At 38.7% G+C, this 24540-nt stretch overlaps 1 long non-coding RNA gene across 1 annotated transcript; it reads right to left on the reverse strand.

Moving 5' to 3' along the window:
- Positions 1 to 2300: 2300 nt before the first annotated feature.
- LOC144995253 (uncharacterized) lies at positions 2301 to 6068 on the reverse strand. Its single transcript, XR_013658855.1, has 5 exons — positions 5971 to 6068; positions 4895 to 4977; positions 4516 to 4592; positions 4059 to 4170; positions 2301 to 2515 (listed from the first exon to the last, which is right to left on the reverse strand). It is a non-coding gene; the product is annotated as an uncharacterized LOC144995253 (long non-coding RNA).
- Between the last annotated feature and the right edge of the window lie 18472 nt (positions 6069 to 24540).

Raw genomic sequence — 24540 nt, forward strand, 5'->3', positions numbered from 1 at the left:
TTTTGCATTTTGCACAGCTGCCTATAATGACTGTCATTGTCCGGCCTCTGCAGAGCTTGATGATGAGCTAAATCAGGTGTGCTTGAGCAGGGTAATGTGGAAAGCATCCAGGTTTTTTGTGCAGAACCATGAGACAATGACTTTTGGAAATGAACTCGGGGTGTGAAGCAAGTTTGAAAGTACACACGTGAGGTTCAAACGACATCAAAATATGGAGTTAATTCAGTCTCAATAATCAGAAATGCACACAACCGGTTTTACAAATGCACACGCTCCGATTCACAAATGTCATTTTATGCAAACGTGAAAAATAAATTCGGAAATACACACCCTGTGTTTCACAAACACACAGATTGTGTTTCACAAATGCACACTAAATGTTTTACAAATGCACAATAAGTGTTTCTCACAAATGTGCACACTGTGTTTCACAAAAAACATTTTAGAAATTCACAATAAATGTATCAGAAATACACAGTAGGTGCTTCACAAACATGATTTTTAGGTACACATGTGACGTGAACTCACAGATCATTCGAATTGCAGACTGTGCATTCAAAATCCCGTTCTCGTTTGTGAATCTCCCCGTGTGTGTGAGAGATTTTTCTACGGTGAATATTGAGACTCATCTGACGGAGCGGGTCAACTAATGTCACCATTGGCTAGTGAATCTGTCAATCAAACTCATCGGGAAAGCAGGCGGGTTCGCTTTTAGCCAATCGAATGGCCCCTTACACTTTCTCTACGCTTTCTGCGGGTGGCAAAAGCCCCGCCCATATTTGATTCTGTACCAGTCGGTCGTTAGCGTGTTAGCCTTAGCATGGCTTGTCGGTTTATTGCCTTCGGTTGTCAAAAATTACTGGCTTGTGCAACTTTTCAGTGGACCTGGAAGCAAGGCAACAGTGGTTGAATGCAGTTGACATTGAATCCATCGAACTCTGTACTGGTCATGAGATTTAAAATGAATGTTTCACTCGGGATTGTTTGTACGTTATTCTCTTAGCTTTCATGCTAGCGTCATTTCAACACTCAGACACGGTTTTGATCATATGAAGGTGGAGGAGAAAAACCTGCAACTTCCACAGAAGGTTTTGTGGAGAAACTGGCATCACTTTGCTCCGTACCACGCAGTGGGACTGCATTACCTCAAGTTCATCTCACTGTCAATCACAGATACCCAATACACACCTCCCCTGCTCAGCCCGAAGTCACTTTGCTTGACCTTAATTTTATTCTTTTAATAACTCAAATGTCATTGATTTTATATTGTAACCATATACATATACACCTCTTGGCCAGGTCACCCTTGCAAAAAAGATCCTCATCTCTCTGGGTTTTATAGCTGGTTAAATACTACACAACAAAAGATGGTCATAGAACAACAAAGTGCAAACATTCACCCTTTATTGCAGAGTAAAATTCAGAGAAAACATGGACAAATTAAAACATCAAAATTTAAGCAAATGTGGAATCTCTACTGAATTTTATTTAAACTGGAACTAATTTTCATAACTTCCTTACATACAATGAAGTCCCTTGAACAATACAGCAGTATTGATTTGAACTCTGTCTTGCCCCGCTCAGTCTCTCTTCTTCTGTATGTAATTATGTCGCCTAAATTAAGTTCTAAACACACTGGACAGTAAAGATGTAGGTCCACTCCCAAACGGTCTGAATTCCACAATGGATTGATGTCGTCTTGCAGTTCCAACATTTGTGGACCCAAAAGAGGACTGTCCCATTCCAGGACATTGATCCCAGGATGAGGTTCAGTCATGGATCCACTCTCCTCCCATTCAATCTCTGGAACCAGCATACCCTGACAAAAAAAAAAAAAAAAAAGATACTGTTTATGAACAGCACTGTTTTTTTTGTGTTTTAGATTATGTAGGAACAGTGACCGACTAATAATAACTTATATTGTTGCAGGCAGGCAGACCTCATATCTCCATAACTGTTTATAATTTGCAAATAAGTGAACCTTAACAAAGTAGTGACATTAGTACATCTGATGGCTCATAATGCCATGCATTGTGATGCATTTTGAACTTGCAGATGTGCTATTCTTCCTACAAACAAACAATTTAGGGAAATTGTTTGCACCACACAACAATAATCCTTTTCATTCATTTTCGATGAAAATTCACTGTAGTCATTATGATTTCATGATACTCTTCTTGATACTTTCCACTTTAGTCAAACTGCACACAAATCAGTTGTCCAGTACAGTGAGATTAAATAAAGCATTTACCCGGGGATCAGAAACAGGGTTCTGGGTCAAGCCCAACTGCCACAGCTGATTTGGTGTCATGCTTTGCTCCGTCCTGATTGGATGGCTGTCCCACGCGTCACTAAAGACATCCAAACTGGCCTGAATGCGTGGTAGAAAAATGTAATGGCAGCAGAATACGTGATGTGACTGATATTGAGCAAGTCTTGGTCCTCAGGAGAGTGCAGGATGTTGTAATATAAACCAGTAACACTCACGAAGACATCACACCAGAGGAGCTCAATCCTGTATTTGAAAAAAAGCAAAAAGAAATATTATATTGTCAGATTTATTTTTAATACATCATTCACTTTTATGTATCAGGGCTCCAGACTAACTTTTTTCACTAGGAGCACTGTGGCCCCTAACTGAAAATTTTAGGGGCACAACCAGAAAATTTAGGGGCGCATACCGTAAATCAACATTCTAACCAAATCTACTAATTTCCACTGTATTACAAATAAATACTTTAATAATAGATGCAGAAATTACAATGTGCTGTTTCTAATTCAGTGTCACATTTTATTCTGCACTTTTGAAGATGCAACATGAAGGTAAACTGACAGCACCATCGCTGTCATGACAGTACAACTAAGTAAAAATAGTAAAAAAAATACCATACTTTTAGAATAAAAAAAAGTTTTTAGTAACAAGTGATTACCGTAGTAACCTTTCGTAATTTCACAGTTTCAAACAATACTTAAATGTATGTAAATATAAGAGGATGGAAATTCATGTTGGTGACACCAAATAGGTTCAGCCAAGATGCACAATAAGCGTGTTTGAGATCACCCAGATGGACGCAACACTGCACAGATCACCTGGTGTGTGACGTATATTTTTGTTTTTGCTCCAACATCACCTGTCAATCAAAACAAAAATATCACGAGAAAGGGGTGAGAGCAAGACACCAATCAGAGCGAACGCAGCTGGAAATTTAGTATTGAACTGACTAAAAGCTGCCCTACAGACTAAAAAACAATGCATTATGGGACATGCGTCCTGATGGGTTTTTTGTAGTTCACTGATCAATTAAAATAATTTAAAATACCAACTGATTAAAAAAAGGCTACATCCATTACAAAACATTAAAATAATTATAAAAGATGTAATATCACAGCTCATACTTAGGGGGAGAGGCATATTAAAACGAAATTGAATGTTAAGGACAACTCCTAATTCCTGGTCTCTTTCAGTCTCGCTGCAGCTTCGATTTCATGCGAGTTTGAGACCCCTGCTGTAGACTCTGTCACTGGTACACTAGCTGCAGGTCGGAAGAACGAATCAATAGTTCGCTTGCTCATAGCTCAGACGCACATATCAGGTTGTGATGATATTTGTCTCCGTTTCCTTCCCACGGATGTTTACGCGCGCTCGATTATCTCTAGGCCCCGCCCCTCCACATATTTTAGCCACTTGCAGTGACTTTCCCTATTCTTCTCACACGCATTGGCCGCCTCAGGCATCACTCAATGAAACGCGAGTGTGTGCTTGCGTGTGCTCCAGTCTCATGAGTATTCGCGCGAGTGTGTGTCTGCCTGCGTGCGTGTGCGCTCGCGTCTCATTGATGATTTCATTGCTCATTTCATCGATCATTGACTTGCTCCTTTCATGTTTAATGTATAAAAAATACGGAGGGTGGAGGAGGCAAATTTACTGGTAGCACATGTGCGACTGGGTGTAAAATTCAGTCGCACACTCTCAAATTTTGGTCGCAAAATGCGACCAAATGGACGCAGTCTGGAGCCCTGTGTATATATTAAAGCTTCTAAAACTAGGTTCAACTCACCGTTGATTGTGTGTACACTTTTCCCACAATGAAGCCGTTTGTGTCAGTTGTACGTACCGTGAGCATTAACTCGGCTATGCCCACATTTTCTCCTCCGTGATCTCCTCTCGCCCTGACAATAACATGAAAATCATGTCTCAAACACATAATTACAAATGCATCGCCAATACGGTACACATCAGTTTAAAATGTAATGTTCTTATGTATGATGCCAATAAGTAGAATTTCTAGGTTAAAAAAATTCCAGGAGTGGGTTACATGTATCACTGGGGAAAAAAATGAGGTGAGAGAGACTGTTAAGGGGGGGTAAAATGTTATTCATGAGGGGAAAGTTTTAGAGTTGCCTTTGTTTATGGAGAGGAGTCTAAAAAAAGTAATTTTATTTTTGTACAAATAACCAAGTACTTATACTGCCTGATATGTGAATAAAATATTTCTTTATGAATGACATGAATACCTCAGAGGAAAGCCATAAACGTTCACAGCGTCACTGAAGAAGGCCAAGTGGGTGTCTGCACAGTTGTTCTCTGCTATCTTCAGGTACAGGATACATGGAATACAAGTACAAATACTTTCAACTGACAGATGTTTACAGCGGCAAAAATGCTAAATTCCCAATTGACAGGTAAAACAGTAATACAATAGGATGATAAAATATGAAATAGAATAGAATAGAAAGGTATTTAATAATCCCTGAGGAAATTTTTTTTAAAATGGCCATCTTAAAAAAACACATAAACACACATGCATTACAAATAGAAATATCACAAAATAAAAAGATTGATAAAAAAAGGTAAATAATTGGAAAATCAGTGGGTAAAATTAAAAGAAATTACTTGTAAGATGCCCTGCCAGAGAGTTGTATTGCCTGATGGCACGAGGAACAAAAGATTGTCACGCTGTCACGCTTCAGTAATTCCTAGAGAATAAATAAAAACACAACAAACATGGATTAGATCATTTAGCTGTCTGATCTTAAATTACATAATTTTCAAATATATGAAAGGGGAATTTTTTTAAAACACTTGCTATGATTACTTGAGCTTGTAGTAAAGAACAGCTTTAAAAAAAATCAGAGACAAGACACTGATCACAGGAAGCCTGTGTGTAATACTTACAGTAACTTCTACTCTAATCACTGTTGACAGCTGATTTCTCCCATCCACCCTTTCTGTGACTACTTATCGACTACAAAACAGCCTAAAAACAAATAATGTTTGGGATTCTTGTCATTACGTCATTGGAAGTAAAGATACGGGGATTTTAGTGGCTGTCACTCTGACACAATCTCACAGGGCTTTTCAGCACAATACGGGTTCTAACGTTAGAAACTTAATGAGGCTTCTTTCATTCAACAGTTCATGTATGTTATATTTAAAAAATGCCGTTTTCATGAATGTCATATGAATTAACTTTGTTGCACAGTCCACCCCGTCTTAAAGTCTGGGTTGTGAAAATGCTGTGTCTAACTTTAACCCGGATCGCGTTTACATAAAGGCAGCACACGGAACAACTAGCTAGTTAGCATAGCATAGCATCAGTGTTTAAACAAATCGCCGTCTCCAAATCAATACTTTTTATTAAACTTTCTTTGCTGCTGTAAATCCGGCATGCTTTTCCCCTTAGTTCCTTATGAATCATGTTAAGAACCTACAGATCATTGGCTATAGACGCTAGCTTGAACCGACACCGGCTTGAACTTCACTCACACTCACAGGCAGGCACAATTTGCACAGGCTAAGCAAAACAAAGCTAAGCTAATTTGCGGTGGGGATGCTCTGCAAACGACTCGGCTGCAGTGTTCATAAAGCATTCACACATGTCACTTGGCAAAGGAGAACGCTTCAACTTAGTATTCAATAACATTACAGGACGTACAACGAGGGAATGATCAAATAAATGCATTACTTACGGGCTGAGACTGATCCAGTTCAGAAGACCTCTCCGCCATGTTTGCCGCCCGCGTCCTTTCAACTGCTGTGCTGAACAGCTCCCTCCCTCGTCACTTTGAAAGTGAGGAGTGTAAGGGGCCATTCGATTGGTTAAAAGCGAACCCGCCTGCTTTGCCAATGAGTTTGATTGACAGATTCACTAGCCAATGGTGAGATTAGTCGACCCGCTCCGTCAGATGAGTCTCAATATTCACCGTAGAAAAATCTCTCACACACACGGGGAGATTCACAAACGAGAACGGGATTTTGAATGCACAGTCTGCAATTCGAATGATCTGTGAGTTCACATCACATGTGTACCTAAAAATCATGTTTGTGAAGCACTTACTGTGCATTTCTGATACATTTATTGTGAATTTCTAAAATGTTTTTGTGAAAAAAAGTGTGCATATTTGTGAGAAACACTTATTGTGCATTTGTAAAACATTTAGTGTGCATGTGTGAAACACAATCTGTGTGTTTGTGAAACACAGGGTGTGTATTTCCGAATTTATTTTTCACGTTTGCATAAAATGACATTTGTGAATCGGAGCGTGTGCATTTGTAAAACCGGTTGTGTGCATTTCTGATTATTGAGACTGAATTAACTCCATAACAAAATGTTTTACTCATCAAAACTAGTTTACAGAATCAGGAAACAAATTAAGATTACTTCCTGAGAAACACCACCCAAACCTGTTTTAATCCAGCTCACAAACTGCAGGAAATCAACAACAAAGCAGCAAAACTCGACTTCTGCTGTTTTTCTAATCATCTTCTTCTGTTTTTTTCCTCTTTACTCAGTTGAAGTTAATTTATGGACCAATGAAAGCAAGAGTCCAGACAGGTTCATATTATTTCTTTATGTTTGTGACCATTAATTAAAAAATAATCAAAAATACCAGCAACACTGAGATCCAGAAGCGATGAGTAATGTGCAAAAGTGACCTCTGGAAGGAGAAGCAAGAGAAACAATGACAAAAAAATAATTTCAACAACTATCCTTGACCTTCCTAAAGACTTTCTCTTTCAGAGGTTGGCTCAGGCTTTTGCCTACACTCCATCATTTCTACAACAGGGGTTAAAATCCACTTCAGGGGAGCTTTGGAAAAGCACTTCTTTGGCACAACTGCAACGCTGCAGTCTTGAGTTTCTAAAGAGGAAGCGAGCAAGTTCCAAATCTGACAGCTCTTAAAAAAGAAACAGAAGAGGCAAGAGGCAGCAAATCAGGGCAAGCGTGGATTTTCAAGAAATGAAAAATAGCAGAGTTAAATGACCGCAACTCAGGAGATCAGGAAGCAGAAGGTATTAATCTCAGTCCCCAAAGGCAGTTAACGTTTGTGGAGCGATTTAGGCCTGTGAACCTTAACTAACTCCGTAGAGGAACATTAAGATGCTTACTGATTCACACTCCCTCAGCTTCCTCATTGCTGAGTCAAAGTTCACTTGGAGATGACCCCATCAAAAAGATTTAGGTCATATAATTTATTATCTTAAATAAATATTGATATAACTTTATTGCATGTTCTTTTCCGCTGCACAGGTATTACTGAGAATGATGATTGTGCTTTTAGTGCTTTATTTCATAAACAGTAATATCAAAGAGGATGAAAAAGAAGAGTTAAATGCTTTGATTCTAACAGATGCACTGAAACTTAATATCTGCAGAAGAATTGGGGACTTAGATAAATAAAAATCATTGCAGAAATGTGTTATCTGAGGAAGAAACTGCTGCCCCAACACCACAGCAAGCAACAGAACAAAAGCAGGTGTTAGTAAATGTACAATTTTTAAAAGTGAGGGCAACAAGCAGCCTTCCAGCTTCCTGCCAGAACTCAAAAACATGTAGCCTATGATGGGTAATTTTTAGACCACAGATTGATCAGAATGAAAAGGTATCCAAGGTGTGCTTCTCCTTAGTCTTATGACAGGAGGGTGTTGTCCAGCAATTTTCATTACCTAAACTGGGACAAATAGGGTAAATATGGATGACTGAATGGCTGATGTCAAACTGTGAGCTGGATTAAAACACCATGAAACACTTAAAAAAACTACAGGACTCACAAGATTGTTATAACTGAAACATATACCGAGGTAAATACAGGGAAGATATATTTGGTTAACTAGTATAAAAATTATTACTTTACTTGACTGAACTTGTGAGCCTTTCAGAATGCAACTCACTTGAATTGCCTTGAAATACAGTCCCTTGCTAAAGTATTCGGCCGCCTTGAACTTTTCAACCTTTTGCCACATTTCAGGCTGCAAACACAAAGATATAAAACTGTAATTTTTGTGAAGAATCAACAACAAGTGGGACACAATCATGAGGTGGAATGGAATTTATTGGATATTTCAAACTTTTTTTAACAAATAAAAAACTGAAATATGGGGTATGCAAAATTATTCCAATACAAAATATCCAATGATTTTCACCCATTAGGTAGAAAAGCTTTTGTTTCTTTGTAGTTGTCTAATATAGTGTTTTTCAACTAGTGTGTGCCGTGGGAGATGGTCAGGTGTGCCGTGGGAAATTGCCCTCATTAAGTGATCTAAAAACATTTACCATCTCCAGGATATCAACTCTGTGTTCATCCAAACAGGCCCTGATAAAACACTGAGTAGTTAGGAATATGAAAGATCATAAAATACTTTTTTCTTTGTGTTTATTTGATTCTATTAGAGATATTTTGATAAGAATGACGGTACCACGCTTTAGCTGCAGCTGTAACTGTTTTCTGAAAAATCCCGGCCCTTCAACTCTCTCCACCAATCATTCTTGGAGGCTTAATCACACGTCATCAGTCTGACCAATCAGAAGTGGTTAAATTCTTCACTTCCTTGTTCTGATTCTGCTCATAAAGTCGCTCAGTTCCAACAAAAATACCAGCTAAAGCTCGTCTTAAGTAGTGTAGCTTTCCACAGAATCCGGTATCAGACCGTGGAACAAGTGAACAAAACAATGAAGCTCAGAGAAGCCAGTTTGTTGGCATTCGGCAGCTGTTTGCACTACATCTCCCATGATGCATTGGGTTAAAGTGACAGCGTGTCAGTGCACAATGAGTCTTACTTTGACGTCTTGAAACCACAACGAACACACATCGAACAGTTTTTAAATCTTCTAACTTAACTTTTATTACATCTTTTAGAAAAAACAGCTGCAGCTTCCAGCTTTTTCTGCCACAATTATCACAAAAATGCATGTGAGGTTGTGGAGGGGCTGTAGATCAATACAGACGATGAGTTTCTCCTTTTTTTTTAAATATTTGGATGCTGGTGTGCCGCAGGACTTTTGTCAAGGTTAAAGTGTGCCGTGGCTCAAAAAAGGTTGAAAAACACTGGTTTAACCCTTGTGCTATCTTAGATGACCCCACCCTTACATTGACGTGTTCTCCCTACCATGACAAAGGTGGATAAAGGTGGAAAGATTTCATGTAATCCATGGACACCAGTGAAGATCACAAATCATTGAAGAAAAAAGATTCAGCACACTGTCTAGTGGGTCTAGATGACCCAACTCCCAATGCTAAAGTGCCTAGGATAGCACAAGTATAATACAGTATAATACACCTTCAGTATTGAATAGACACTAGAGGGCGTGATCTGCTTATTAAACAGAAATACAGTAGGACATGTAGCCCGAATGAAGAACCAAGAATGGGCTAAGAAAACAACAGAATGGACTCCGTGGGACAGGAAGAGAGGAAGGGGAAGACCGAAGAAAAGATGGAGAGATGACATCGAGCAGAAGGCAGGCAGCACGTGGACCCAGAGTGCCCAAAACCGTGATGAGTGGAGTAAGATGTGGAGGCCACCCGCCAGCAGTGGCGTGACAGGCTGATGATGATGATGATGATGATGATGATGATGATGACAGTATGAGCATAAAGGGAAAGCAAGGCAAGTTTATTTGTATAGCACAATTCGTACACAAAGTAATTCAAGGTGCTTCACAAAACAGAAAAATGCATTAAAATCACAATACATCATAGAAGTAATCAACGTAAAATTTACTTTAAAAGAAAAGAAAAAAATTGAAAATTGATTTAAAAATAAAGGAAGGAAAGGAACGAAAAGTTTAGCTATTATATCATAACTGCCCTGACTCAACAAAATGCTCTGATCTTAATTGAACTTTGATTGTGAAGGGTGCAGCAGTAATGGTTGTCATCATGCCAGTCCAGAAAGAACTAAATCTTTAGAAGAATAAAACCAACTGAACAATGCCCTGGTTCTGTCAATCAAGACGATGGTAAGTTTTGTTTCCATTGTTATTGGTGGTCAGGTGAATGGTGCCACCCGGTTCTGGATCAGGATGTCAGAACTTACTGAAACCTCATAATAATAACGTATTAAAACCAAATTATAACAGTTTTTTTTAACAAAAACTTGCATACTAATAAGTAAAGATGTTACTTAATACTTCTCCGGCCACTGCCAGCAACAGATTTCTCTAAGCGTTCTCAGGTTAATGACTAGCTATCATGACTCAGTTCTTTTGACTCAGTTCTTTTTCTTTTTGCCACTTTTCTAGATAAAGTGGCACAATTAAGAAAAAGTTACCCTGTAAGGAGCAGGTGGATCCTCTGATTATTGAATGAGTAATGGGGACAGAGATGGGTAAAAGCTAGGTGTTTTGGTTCTGGTAGTTGCCATGGCAACAGAAACTTGTATCCTGCAACCTACTTTAAGGTTAAAATGCAGTGCTCCCCCCCCCCCCCCCCACACACACACACACACTCAAATGACTGGAGACGCCGCCATTGTTAAAAACTCACGTCTTTCTGACAGAAAGTCGAAGAGCATCCTCCCACCTCTAAATCACAACAAACACATCAGTACGTCACACAATCAAGAGGCCTTTTTACAGTGAACACAAGCAGTCTCTACAAGTCTTTTACAATAACCACAATGCTTGTCAAAACTACAACACACAATGAAAGGAGGAGATTTATTCAACCTTGTGAATCGCATCTGCCAAGAGGTCTCTTGGTTGTCATGAAGTTGACGTGATGACAACTTGGGCTGAGTTTTTTAATTTGATCTGCTCCACCATATTACCAGTACTCCTCTTTCCTTTTAAGGTGGAAAAAGAACATTGTTATTGAACCAGGTGACTCAATCATTTTCAGCAGCACACCAAATTTTTGGCTGTTTTTTGCTCTTTTACTGATCCAATGTAGCTTGTTGAGATCTACTTGTTTATGCTGAGTAATGTGATTCTGAGTGAAGATTACAGGAAAAGAAATTCCAAAAATCAGGCCAGGTAAGTCCCTCTCAGATCAAGTAGAAAGATGGCTGAAGTTTATTATCATTACAGACTAAAGGTCCATTTGCCACAAAAAAAAACATAAATAAAATACTTAAGAATACAAAAAAATAAAATAAAAGCATTCATAATACTATATGTATAAAAACAACTACTGGTACATGAAATTACTAAGTATCATAAGCTGAAACTATTGCTGACTAAAAAGCTTAAAAGTCCAAACTCCAAATAGGGGACTGGTATCTAAAAGTGCTGTAGCTTACATCGGTGAGAGTTAAAATGATTTTTTTTATTTGAAGCATTAAGACAATAAATAAAACCATAGATAAAATGTGTCAACAAAGCTTGGAGAGAACTCTTGCACCAACAAACAAACTGCTCGCGCCGCACCACCTTGGCTGTTTTAATAAAATCTTTAGAGCATATATAACTTGCATTTGTCTTTTTTTTTGTGTTCAAATACTGGCCCTTGTCTAGATTTTCCCACTTCTACCCATTAATGAAAGGCATCTCTGGCTTCAGCATAATATTCAGCAACATGATCATTCCATCCTGGTTTTATTTTTTCTTCCTCTGTTTAGGAATGTAGAGAGGCTTACTGGCCTCATACAAAGAGTTAATTGTGTCATTGTACATGACACAAAGCTCCTTGCTGTGTGTAACATCACTACAATTAGCATTTCCGCACCACATAGCATATTGAGGAAGATGTATGCTGTGCAAGGATTTATCTGTTTGGGCATAATAGCTCAATATTTCCCTTTCTGTAATAGATTCCCAATCTAATTTATTCATTTTTACAATAATGTTTCTTGACAAAGCAGGTAAATGCTCACAATTAATTGACATAATAAAAGAGATATGATCAGTCATAATTTCACCATATAAAATGCTCATTATGTGCATCAGCAATGCTAACAGTGATCCAACCAAGACACAGTATGCCAGGCCTCACTTATAACTATCAGGAGGAAAAAGTATCTCACTTGAAAATAAAAGATTATTATTTAAACACAACATATACACTAGTAGTAGGACTGTTTTGTATAAAGGAATCCATAAAGCCAAGCTTACTGGAAAAACTCATTCTCATTCTGAGTACATTCATATGGTGTGTAGCGGGATATATTTATCAGAATTAGTTTATTGTTGTGAGTGAAGTGTATTGCAATTCACCAGTCTTCACAATGCCTGATAACTTTATCCAGTGGATCAAGAAAGGATATTTTTAATTACATTAGTTGTATTATTTGCCACACTCCTCTGAAATGCACAGCAGTGGACAGTGTTTATAGAAATACACTATATTGGATTTAATGGCCATTCCCAGAACTGGGCAGGCCCTGGATGTAGCATCTACCTTTTCAGTGTCATGATGCCTCTGCTTTTGGCTTACGAAAGAAAAGTATAGTCAAATAGACTGGAAAATATATCATATATATTGATAAATATATTTAGATAAGCAAATTAGTCATATTTGAAAATATATTGCAATGTATGGATGGACAACCTAGTTTTTTTATTGGATCACCCTAAAACCCATTGGTGTCCAAACTATTTCAGAATTGCTTGTATCGTTGAAAACGTTTTTTTTTTCTTTCGTTAGAACTCCAAATCAGATTTGCAACCTGCAGTTATTATAAAGAGGTGGATGGAAAACACATGGCTATGAAAGAGATGATTTTTTACATCACCAAAAACTGGAAAAAAATTGGAGTCATAGCGATATCTATGCATTTGTAACATATATAACATCATATATGTCTGGGTTTAATTTATTCTATGTTAGGTAGTATTATATTTATATATTTATAATACCTCTTTCAATATATGACGTATTTTATATGATATTGTGGGATATAATATATTACATAGTATATCCCACAATATATTGTTGGACATTTCAGTATACATCACAATATTTTGCTCAGTATATAATCGAATATGAAAACGACGTTAACATACTAGAAAAAATCCCTCAAATTTTTTGGAATATAGTGTCTGTCTTTCATAAGAGTTCATTAATAACTAAATGTACACAGTTCTTGAGTTCTTACAACAACACTAGCATCACAGTTCTCATTTCACATAGCACTTCAACAACTACCCGTTCTAAATGTTGTGACTGCTGAGAATCCAGAAAAAAGTTTATTTTTCGGTTGAGGTCTGCAGATTGGAGGTGTCCATATAATGGATCCTGGGACCAAGGAGCAGAATTTAAGGCAATTTTAGACATGGTAATAGCCAGAAATCAGTGTGGCCTTGAAACCACTTGGTTTTCACTGACAGACTGATGGGTTGTGGCTGGAGTGACTGGTCTTAAATATTAGCCTACATGAGTAGGATGATGGCTTAACAGGTGTGCTGGAATCCTCGCCCTAATTCCAAACACCTGAGAAAAAAATCCGGCAGAGCAGCAGAAACAAAAGATTAGAAGAGACAGAAGAGGGCTGCAGAGAGAGGAAACTGCCAACTCATGACTCGTGTTAAATCAGATAAAATATGTGTTGTCATCCATTTTACTGTTGGAGGCATTGGTTTCAACATGTGTATTGATCCAGACTATTTCTTTGCTTTCATTTTCATTTATGCTGCATAAACTGGCTGGATCCATTCAACTCAGACTTTGTTTCTGATCCAACTTGTCTTTTTGGGAGTTAATGGACATAATGGAGCACAGTGGGCAAATTAATCCTGTTTTAATACTGGTTCTGCATGCTTGATTAGAAATCCTATTTAGTCATCCTTACATCTAATAGACAATTCAATAATGATCATCAAACAACTGTTTCTGGTCCTTCACAGATTTATACCAAAGGGTTCTAGAGCCAACTGTGAGGACATCTGTCTGACAACTAATACTTGGTGAAAATGGGTCATGGAATACATGCAAACCTGCTTTAATTTTTTTTGTGTGATTCCCCTAACTAAGTTCAGGGAATTTAAAAAAGCTGCACATGGAGAAAATGTGTTTAAATTGTAATTAATGGAAGCAATACTGTAAATGAAATCGGCTCCTCTGTATATTTAGACAAAACTAGTTTGCATTAATTGTTTGAGCTGAATCAAAACTTGTTTTTTATCAAATGCCTTTCAGTTTCAGCGAAATATTTTACGTTTTTGCCTTTAAAATGATAAACCTCAACTGCAAATTTAGGACATTGTTAGTGACACAATGACAGATGCATCTTTTATGATCAAATTCAGACCAAATGTTCAAATTGTAGCATTTATTGTTAAGTTAATAAACATGATATAATATTGTTTTCAGATTAAAAGTCAAATGTAGTTTTCACCACTAAAAAGAATATCTGCTGTTCATAAACACAGGTTAATTCTCCCTGTAAGCCCTCCAAAAAAACTTAATTTAAATTTCTTATGCTTGCAGACAAGAAATTTAGCCTAAATGTGAGATGTGCAAATGTGCAGGAGCTTCTTTTAAAATAGCTCCTATTAATAATTCATAATAAACTGACTATACGGCAAAAACAAAAAAGACACAAACCCCACACAAAACCACCCACAGTGTTCAAACTGCCACTCCTGCTGCAGGAGAGAAGTAAAGAGGAGGCGGCTGTTGTTCTCAGCATCACAGGTGATTTAACGGCAGCAGCCAGCGATTGAATGAGAACAGCGAAGGCTTTCACACAGTCTGGAAGCCCACACTTCTTTAAATCCCATAACTTTGTGTGTTCATGATTGTGAATGTGAATCATGTTGGGTTTGTTCTGGCATGAATGACAGGCGCCCTATTTCACGGTGGAGAAGTGACAATGAGACAAAAAAGGGGTTTTATTTTAGATTTTATGAGATGTTCCATGAGGAATCAGCAGATTACAACCCGCACCTCCATGTTTTACAAACCATAGAGGGAAATCAAAGATAAATGGAATTTTTTTTAAATCCAGAGTTCGTTATTACTTAAATTTTGTTATAAATGGTTGCAGCACCACAATTTTTCAGTTTTCTGTGGGTGTTGCTTTGGCTCCAACATAGTGATAGATGGTCATGAACAGCTCCCCTTGTGAGTAGGGGGGTTCATGCTGAACTGTATGATTCCGACAACAACTGTCACCCTCTCAAGATGTGTCTTGTGCTATCTTTGGCTTAGCTCATTAAAAGAGGATTCACCAAAACCATAACAGGTTTGGAGCCCAGTTTTAACAGTGAAAGGTTGTATTTTCTACAGAGTGTTGTGTTTCATCTCCAGATTTTTAGAATGGAGACTTGCCGTATTTAAACTCAACTGAGGTGCAGCTTTTGATTTTTCTTTCCAGGGATGCAAGGGAACAATACCCTAAGGAACATTTAATATGGGAAATGGGTTTACTTGCTCTTTCAGTGGATGATCATAATTGCATTTGCAAACCATTTGGCAAACAGGGCAATAAACTACACCACAGTACAAACAACAACAGCATTTTAAGTGAAAGAAAAACCACTCTGAGAAGGGGGAAAAAAAGCAACCAAAATTAAAAAGTTATGATTAAACCATGACTTTTCTCTATGTCATAATTTAGTTCTACTTATAGACCCACTTCAATGAAAATCATGTTTTTAGTGTTTATAACATGGTCTTTGCCACTTTCTGCGTGATGAAGGCCACATATAAATAAAGTTAAGCTTAACATTGCATCTCTGAGTATTTCAAAATGTTGTATGAAAAAGCTCAGCTGTGACGTGGATGCTACAATCAGCAGGCTACAAGCTTGCTCCTCCGATCCATTCTGATGCATCCACTTGCAGAAAAAAAGATCCATGTACGTCTTTGTTTTCCTTGTCTAAACTGGCACCTGGCTCACAACTGTACAGCTGGATCACTCAGATATTACTCGCTATTTTTTGTTGCACCGTTAATTTTAGATTGGGGGTGTGAAGAGCTGTAAGTTAGTAAGAAAGTATATAAACTGAAAAATTTTGGGAAGTAGGGATGGGCTTACTCCACACCAACAATCCTGCTTTTCCACAGAGGAAAATTCTAATGAACTACTGCATACAATTTGTCCTAATAAACGCAGTTCTTTTTTGGGGGGAGGGGGGGCAGCATTATCATAATTAAAAGACCACTGGAAATGCATTTTTGATAAAATTATCCTTTTTAGAAGCAAGTATTGACTGACTTTTACTCTGAGCATCAGTCAACGTCTGGTGATGGAGCTACGTTTGAGCTACGTTTTATCAAAAAGCACTTTGAAGGTTTTAACACCAGACAGCCATCAATCCTATCACAGTTATATAAAAAATATCAGATGATTGTTGGCTCCCCCCAAAAAATTTTAATGAGTTGCTAATTTTGCAGAAGGAGCTATGCTATAAATGCAATTTCCACCTGGAATAAATAAAGTGTTCTGATTCTGATTGACACCAAAGACACAAAGTTGTCTTTGGTATCAATCAGAATCTTAACACCTTGATCCCTGATTAAACAAATCCAAATTAACTTGAACACAGGTAACAGGCCTAACTTAATTAGGTTATTTTAAAAAAAATTAACAAACTTTAACAAAAACAATCTGCTGACACATAAATCGACGGTGAATAAACTCCAACCAAAAGATAAAGGAAAAACTGTTTGTTGATATGACAACAGCATTCCTAAGCTAAAAAAGGCTCTTTGATCAATCTGAATCATTTGGACTTGTAACCATTTTTCGAGGTCTGTCTTTTCTAGATGAAAGTTGGACATTGCTCGTATCTGGTGAAAAAAGCCAGCCTGCAGATGGGGCCAGTGGATTTACGGAAATAGAGTTATTTTGAGAACTAAATCCATTTATATGGTAGATTTACAGCAGAATTCTTTTAGACTTCCAGGCACTTCCATGGCTTTAGTAGACGACAAGAAAAGCCGGAACTTAGATCACAGCTGCAGAGTTACTAATATAAAACTATTGATTCTGACAGAGCCCCGAAGGAGAAATAGACATGATCAATACAAAATAAAGGCTTCTTGTGGAGTCCTGGATATTTACAGATGGTGCTTAATTGATTCTCTGTAAATAAAATATGTGGTTCTTAAGAAAAAAAATTAATACTGCACAAATTTCTTTTTAGAAAAGCTATTTGGGTACACCTTCAAATTAAAAGTCTTTGAACAGTTTCAAAATAAAATGAGTATTCTATTTGGTCCGTTTGAGCTCTCAATTTGCTGTCATCTCAGTTCAGATGGTCTCCAAGCCAGATGTACAGTGAAAATGCAGCATGATTTAGACAGTGTTAATAAAACAGTCCCACTTTGATGTCCATTTACTTCCTAACTCACCTCTATAACTTCTGAAGGGTTTCAGTTTGAGAAGGTCAAGCACTGAGGGTTCAAAGTTACTCCCTTAGGTTGTGCTCTTAAAAAAAACCTTGTGATTTACATAGGTTTAACAACAAGAAGACTTTTATCTGTAATTTCAGGTTTCAGTTCGATAACTGCTGGTTGCAGCAAACTCATGCCAGGTTGTGCGAAACGACACCCAAAGGATATTAAAATCAGTAGTGACAGTAGTGTTGTAGAAAAATCCAAAACAAGCCATCTTTCGATAAAATTCCACTTGATATTCAGATTTTTTTCTGTTTCTGCTCAAGTGTGCTTGGTGTCATTTCTGAAGAACTGGATGTTTGAGTCAAATTGCGATGGCAGCACCTCCATTCAAAGTAAGAGCGGAGCTCCAAAAGCTTCTTTCTACCTGGTGTAGACTCTGTCATCCTGGTTGTGATAATCCTCTGAGCTTAAATCTAAGGAAGCGAGACTTCCTTTCTCTGTCCTTCAGGGAGATATGTTTTCATATGGCTTCCTTAGATCTAAGCTTTGCTCTTCTACCTGGTATAACTGAGGGGCTGTGCCAGTTTTCACATGTCACAGCAGCCATCAGAGCACAGGGGCATATTTTTCTCCTGCTCTCGCTGAGACGTGGTGGCACAGACGTAGCAACAGGCCAGCCCTGTTTCTATGGTTATAGAGTTTCTTCTGCGTTCCTTCCAGGACATGAGCATGTGGGTGTTGCTTAAACTGCAGCAGGTACTTAATCACCACAAAGCGGCGAGGACGGTAACTATTTGTCAGGGCATAATTGCTGCATCTCCTCTCTGAAACTATCAGCAAGTATTAGCTGGCTAATTCTCCTCTCAGTGGAGTGAGGATACAGCCTGCTGGTATCAGATGCTTGAAAGGCTTTGAAACTCTTCCTGAATGACATCTAGTAACAGTTTGCATTAAATTTGGTTCCTAAAACCCTTTAAGCTGAGTGACTAAAGCAGACAAATGATGGGAGATTATATTGTTTCCAACTTCTAACTCTGCCACTCCCTTTCAAAAATAAATTCTCTGCTGCTCTGCCTTATTTCCCTTTGAGTTGGGTCTGAGACTGCCTGACGTTGCCATGCAACCATTTGAGTAACGAGAATCATTATTGGATAAGTCATTAACTTAAGGCAGGAGTTCAAAGGAAACACTTTAGACCTGCAGTCATAGTTTTCCTTACAATTTCAGCAACACAAAGTGTGTGAAATCGTGGGGGTACCAGAGAGGCTTTTCATGGAGTGCACCCGGCGCTCACTCTGTCCCTCAGCGTGATGAGTGGATGTGTCAGCTGATGATAAGTGGATACTACGCACTGATGTGAAGCCGGAGCACAAAAGCTTTTCCTTTTCCCACTCCCCAGAGAGCAAAGCCACACCCAAGCTCCTGATCCCCCATGACCCCTTTAGCTGTCTAATTCCATTTGCTGCTGCCTGCTGCCATGACTTATTACTTTGACCATCTCCATTCACGAGGGACTGTGGAGGAGGAGGGGGCCACCAGCTGTGAGTGTGCCCGCTGAGAGTGTTTGAAAGTGAGCCTGAGCTTCTGCAGTTTATGACGGAGTAAACGAGTGTGCGTGTGTGTGTGTGTGTGTGTGTGTCTTATCTCATTGCAGGTTTTATTTTATTTCCGGGAAAGTCCCCAGAAAAAAAGGAAAACAGGAACCATTTATTGGTTGCTGTGATGAATCAGCTCCTTGACAGTTAGAAAAAAAACCTTTGGGAAAAAATCATGGACACCTCTATTTTTTTATAAGTATTTTGTTTTGGAAAATTTTCTAGTGATTAGGGTTCTTAGATTTTCTTTGTCAGTTCAACAGAATTAGATTTTGTGAATAAAGCCTCAGCCAAATATCCATAAGACTACTTTGGATTTCGTTTTTTTGTCATCTGTAGAACTACTTATACCACAGCCAGCAACTGCATATGATTTTTGGAATTTATTTATTAGATTTTTGCATTATTTGATGTATTCATACTTCTGTTTTTACTCATTTGATTTGATATTTTTTATTCACTTTTATCAATGTATAATAAGGTTTATTTATTTATTTGTCAGGCTTTCAATCTCTGTTTTTACTTTTATGTAATTTATTTATTATACATTTTTTTAACTACAGTGCTTTTCTCAGAGGGATCCTCCACATCAGTGATTGAATCTTCTCAGTAAACAGGGTTGTTGAAGTGGGATCTCCCAGGTTTGACTTCTTCCTTTGATCTGGGGGGGGTCCTATCCTCTTTGTGGGGGGATCACTGGTGTGGACAGGTCCCCAAAACATTGTTTCTCCACTTAAGTATCAAGCCACATTTATACTTCTACTTCTACTTTAGACTTAATTCAATGCTTTATTATGTTGTGTGCATAAAACCCAATGGGTTCATTGGTTACTCTAAATTGTTCCTAGGTGTTAGTGTGCTAGGGTGTTTTTATTGTGGCCATGCAACAGACTGGCAAACAGTCCAGGATCTCCTCAGCCTTTGCCCGCAAGTTCACAGGATAGCCCTGTGACCCCAAAAGGGAACTAACGGATTAGAAGATGAATGAATGTTGTGGGGGGGGGTCGCAGAGGACGGTGGGGTTGAGGGAATTGTGTGTGTTTTATATTTGTGTTTGTTTTATATTTCTTCCTTGTAAACTTTTTGTTTTTTTATTGGGAAATGTTTTTGCTATATAAAACACAGTATGAAAGGTTCTTTACAAATGAAGCATGATTTGATTGGATTGGATTGGATTTGATTTGATTTGATTTTTTCGTGGTTTGGGTTTCTTTGCCTTAGTTTCTGCCTCCATTATGCTTCTGTCATGTTTGAGTTCTGCTTCCTGTTTTATTTTGAAGGTTTCCTGTATGTATTAGTTCAGAATTTTACTTCCCTGGTCCCAATTTCTCCTGATCGTTTTCACCTGTGTCTCGTCAGTCCTGTTTGTATAAATGTCTTGTCTCTGCCTTTCTCTTGGGCTGGGCCATACTGTCATTTCCCTGATTGTCTTCTGCCCTGTCTACCAGGTTACAACGAGAGTTGGTTTTGTTTGTTTTTCCCTGCTTGACAGCACTAAAATGCTATGACACTAAATATAGGATTTTTATGTGGAATCCTGGGCCATGAAGCCTTTCTTGGAACTTGACTGACAATTTTCCAGAAGTGCAACTAGAAGCCAGCTGAACCACAAATGTGTCATGTCCTTGAGTCTGTTTGGATTTATAGTGTTTGGTAACTCATGTGTCAGGAGCTTGTACTGTAAGCTGAAAACTTACGGCTACACTTTAGCAGAAACTCACAAGGACTATGTAGGAATTTATGCTGCAGACATCTGAGGAATAAAGTTAGTTTCATTTGTAAGGAGCTTAAATGTAAATTAAAAGTTGATGCAGTTTAATGCAAATCCGTCCATGCATTTAATTAAAGTAGTGGTTGGTTTCCTCTTTTTTCCTCCGTTTGTCTTAAAAATAATCCTCACAACATCTCCAAGTTTGGGTTCAAATGCAAATCTCTAAAAAGAGGTACGATGTATTTGACACTGTTTTAACACATTGAGGAGAATCTGAGGGGAACAGGATTGAACTAGAAGAATGGAGTCAAGTGAGTTTTGAAAAAATGAACTGGACTTGGGGGAAACAGTCAAAATATCTGAATGTTAAGGGTGTAGTGAAGACTGAGTAGTAAGCATTAACACTGGTATTTGTCCAAATATGCAAGAAGGTCCAGGCCATTTTTTAATCCCAATTTTAAATCCAAGAATCTCAATTCACAACATAGACTGTCAAGCAGGCAGAACATCAGAGAACGGAGGATAGGTCAAGTAAACATCCAAGCAAGAATTTTGAATCAAATAAAAAAAATCTTCCATCAGGCTGTAGAAACTTATCAGCACTCAGTACTGTAGCAGATTCAGTCAGACTGACAGCTAGACTCAGGTCCAAACAGGTGTCAATAAAAAACAAAGAGTAATATGAATATTTGACAAGTACCACCGTAAAGAATCCAAGTAGTTAAAGTGCAGGGAACTGAGCAGGAAGATGAGATCAGGGGTTCACCAAATCCCACTCCTATTATCTTTTGATCTAATTTAAAAGCGTTTTCAGTGGTCTTTTAATTAAGATTTGGTCGTTTTAAGCCAAAATCAAAAAACCTGTGTCGTTTTCTAGGACATAGTTTCTGCAGAACTGCAGTACAGTGATCCCTCGCTATAACGCGGTTTACTTTTCACGGTTTCGCTACTTCACGGATTTGCATCGTGCATTGTGTTCTGCATTCTGATTGGCTAAAAAGTCACTCCGCTTCTTCTCTACCTGTGCGTCAATAACGTTGCAGTTTAATATGTACGCGTACGTAAATCAGCTTGCCAAATTTACATTACGTACGTGCAAATTCTCTTGCAATTTCGAGTTTCTCTAAAACTCATAGAAAAAAGAGCGACAACAACTGCCTATCACTATGTTCTTCTCCCGAACAAACACACCTGCACCGCAGGTTTCAAAAGAAGAAAACACTGCAGAGCGGAGTCGGGATGCAGCGGCTCAGTCTGAAGAGCAGTGAAATACACCTGAGTCGCTATTTGTCCGACTGTACTTTGTATTTTTTTCATGATCATTTTACTCGGGTCGCGGTGGGCGGGGCTAATCTCCGCAATTTGAAGCCTTCTGTTCACATCGATGATTAAAATTATTATTTGACAGTACAGTACAGAAGTTATTTGTTGAAAAAAACGTTTCTAAAGTACTTTTATTTGTGAAACAAATGTTTGAGCCTGTAAAATGGTTTCATTCTTTCTTTTCAATGTATAAAAGAGTATTTAATTGTATAATAATTGTAAAAAAAAATAGAGGTTTCTACTTCACGGATTTTGCCTATCACGGCTTCTTTTTGGAAAGTAACCCCCGTGAAAAAAAAGGGTTTACTGTAGTTCATTAGAAATTTGCCTCTGAGTTGTTAAGCAAGTCTTCCCCACTTCCCGTCATCACTTTGTTTGCATTCACTGCCACTCGCTTACAGCCCCTTACACACCCAGCCTAAAAATACCAATGCAACAAAAATGGCGAACAATATTGGAGCTTTCCAGCTGTACAGTTTTGAGCCAGATGCCAGCTTAGCCCTTGTGCTATCCTAGGCACTTCAACGTTGGGAGTTGGGTCATCTAGACCCACTAGACAGTGCGCTGAACCTTTTTTCTTCAATGATTTGTGATCTTCACTGGTGTCCATGGATTACATGAAATGCTCTTCACCTTTATCCACCTTTGTCATGGTAGGGAGAACACGTCAAAGTAAGGGTGGGGTCATCTGAGATAGCACAAGGGTTACAAGAGGAAAACAAAGACATTCATGGATCTATTTGTCTGCAAGTGAATGCATCAGAATAGAGCTGAGCAGGAAGCTTGTGGCCCACCCAGTATATTTTTTACGTCACAAATCCGATTTTTTTCCAACTGCATTTTTTTCGTCTGCTCTTGATTCCCAACATTTTGGATAAAGAAATAGTCAAAATGCAATTTTGAGCTTCATTTTCCACATGTATTCCATCATGAAAGATTGTGAAAGTATTTATCAAACACATTGAAGCTGCAGTATCTTAGCTGTTCCCAGCACTGCGCTCTTCTTGACTGAGAGGTCTGAGGTCTTTCCAGGTATCTGTTGCAGCCACTCCTCCAGCTTGGGGGTTACTGCCCCGAGTGCTCCAATTACCACAGGCACCACTGTCTCCTTCACTTTCCAGGCTTTCTCCAGTTCTTCTCTGAGTCCCTGGTATTTCTCCAGTTTCTCATGTTCCTTCTTCCTGATGTTCCCATCACTTGGCACTGCCACATCCACCACAATGGCTTTCCTCTGTTCTTTATCCACTACTACAATGTCTGGTTGGTTCGCCATTACCATCCTATCAGTCTGGATCTGGAAGTCCCACAGGATCTTTGCCCTTTCATTCTCTATCACCTTCAAAGGTGTTTCTCTTTTTGACTTTGAGGTTTCCAGTTCATATTCTGCACACATGTTCGTGTATATTATTCCAGCCACTTGATTGTGGCGCTCCATGTATGCTTTCCCTGCCAACATCTTACACCCTGCAGTTATGTGCTGGATTGTTTCAGGCGCCTCTTTATACAGCCTACACCTTGGGTCTTGTCTGGTGTGGTAGATCTGAGCCTCTGGTGCTCAGGGCTTGTTCCTGGGCTGCCAGGATGAGCGCCTCAGTGCTGTCCTGTAGGCCAGCCCTTTCTAGCCATTGGTAGGACTTCTTGATATCAGCCACTTCAGTTATGGTCCGGTGGTACATCCCATGCAGGGGTTTGTCCTCCCATGAGGATCTGTCCTCCAGCACTGTATCCTCTGTTCTCTGAGACATTCACTGAGCACACTGTCAGTTGGGGCCTTGAGCTTGATGTACTCATGCATCTTGGATGTTTCATCCTGGATAGTGGCTTCTACACTCACTAGTCCTCGGTCTCCTTCCTTGCGGCTAGCATACAGTCTCAGTAGACTAGATGTGAGAACAAGGTATATATATATATATATATATATATATATGCATGAAACCATGTGTCTCATTGCAGAAGAACACATCTAAAACAAAATTATCGCAGAGGCACATGTCGAATGGATCTAATTTTTAACCAAGATGTCAGCTAATTCAAGCTTTTGATTTGACTAATGACATAGGAGGGAGTGAGGACAATTTTGTAACTCTGCTAACCAGTAATGCATCCTGTATACTTAACTTACACAGCTGGCATTTCTGCACAAGAAGGGAGGAACATGTGTCAGCTCACAGCATCCTCTACTTAAACAGGCAGCGCATACTGCTGTCGGTTTGATTTCCAGTTTGATTCAAACAGCTAGTGTAATGTTTTTCTTGCTCTTCCTTTGAGCCCTCACATAGAGATTAAATGTCTGCAATCATCAGGAGAACTTCCCGTGCAAGCTGTTGATTCTGTTTCCTTGTTTTGCGACATCTGCAGTCAGATGCATGTGATCACAGAAGCACAGAATCTAATTACACCTCCTGG

Source organism: Oryzias latipes, chromosome 11, assembly GCF_053564925.1.
Source record: "Oryzias latipes strain Hd-rR chromosome 11, Olatipes_Hd-rR_3.1".
NCBI classification, from domain to species: Eukaryota; Metazoa; Chordata; class Actinopteri; order Beloniformes; family Adrianichthyidae; genus Oryzias; species Oryzias latipes.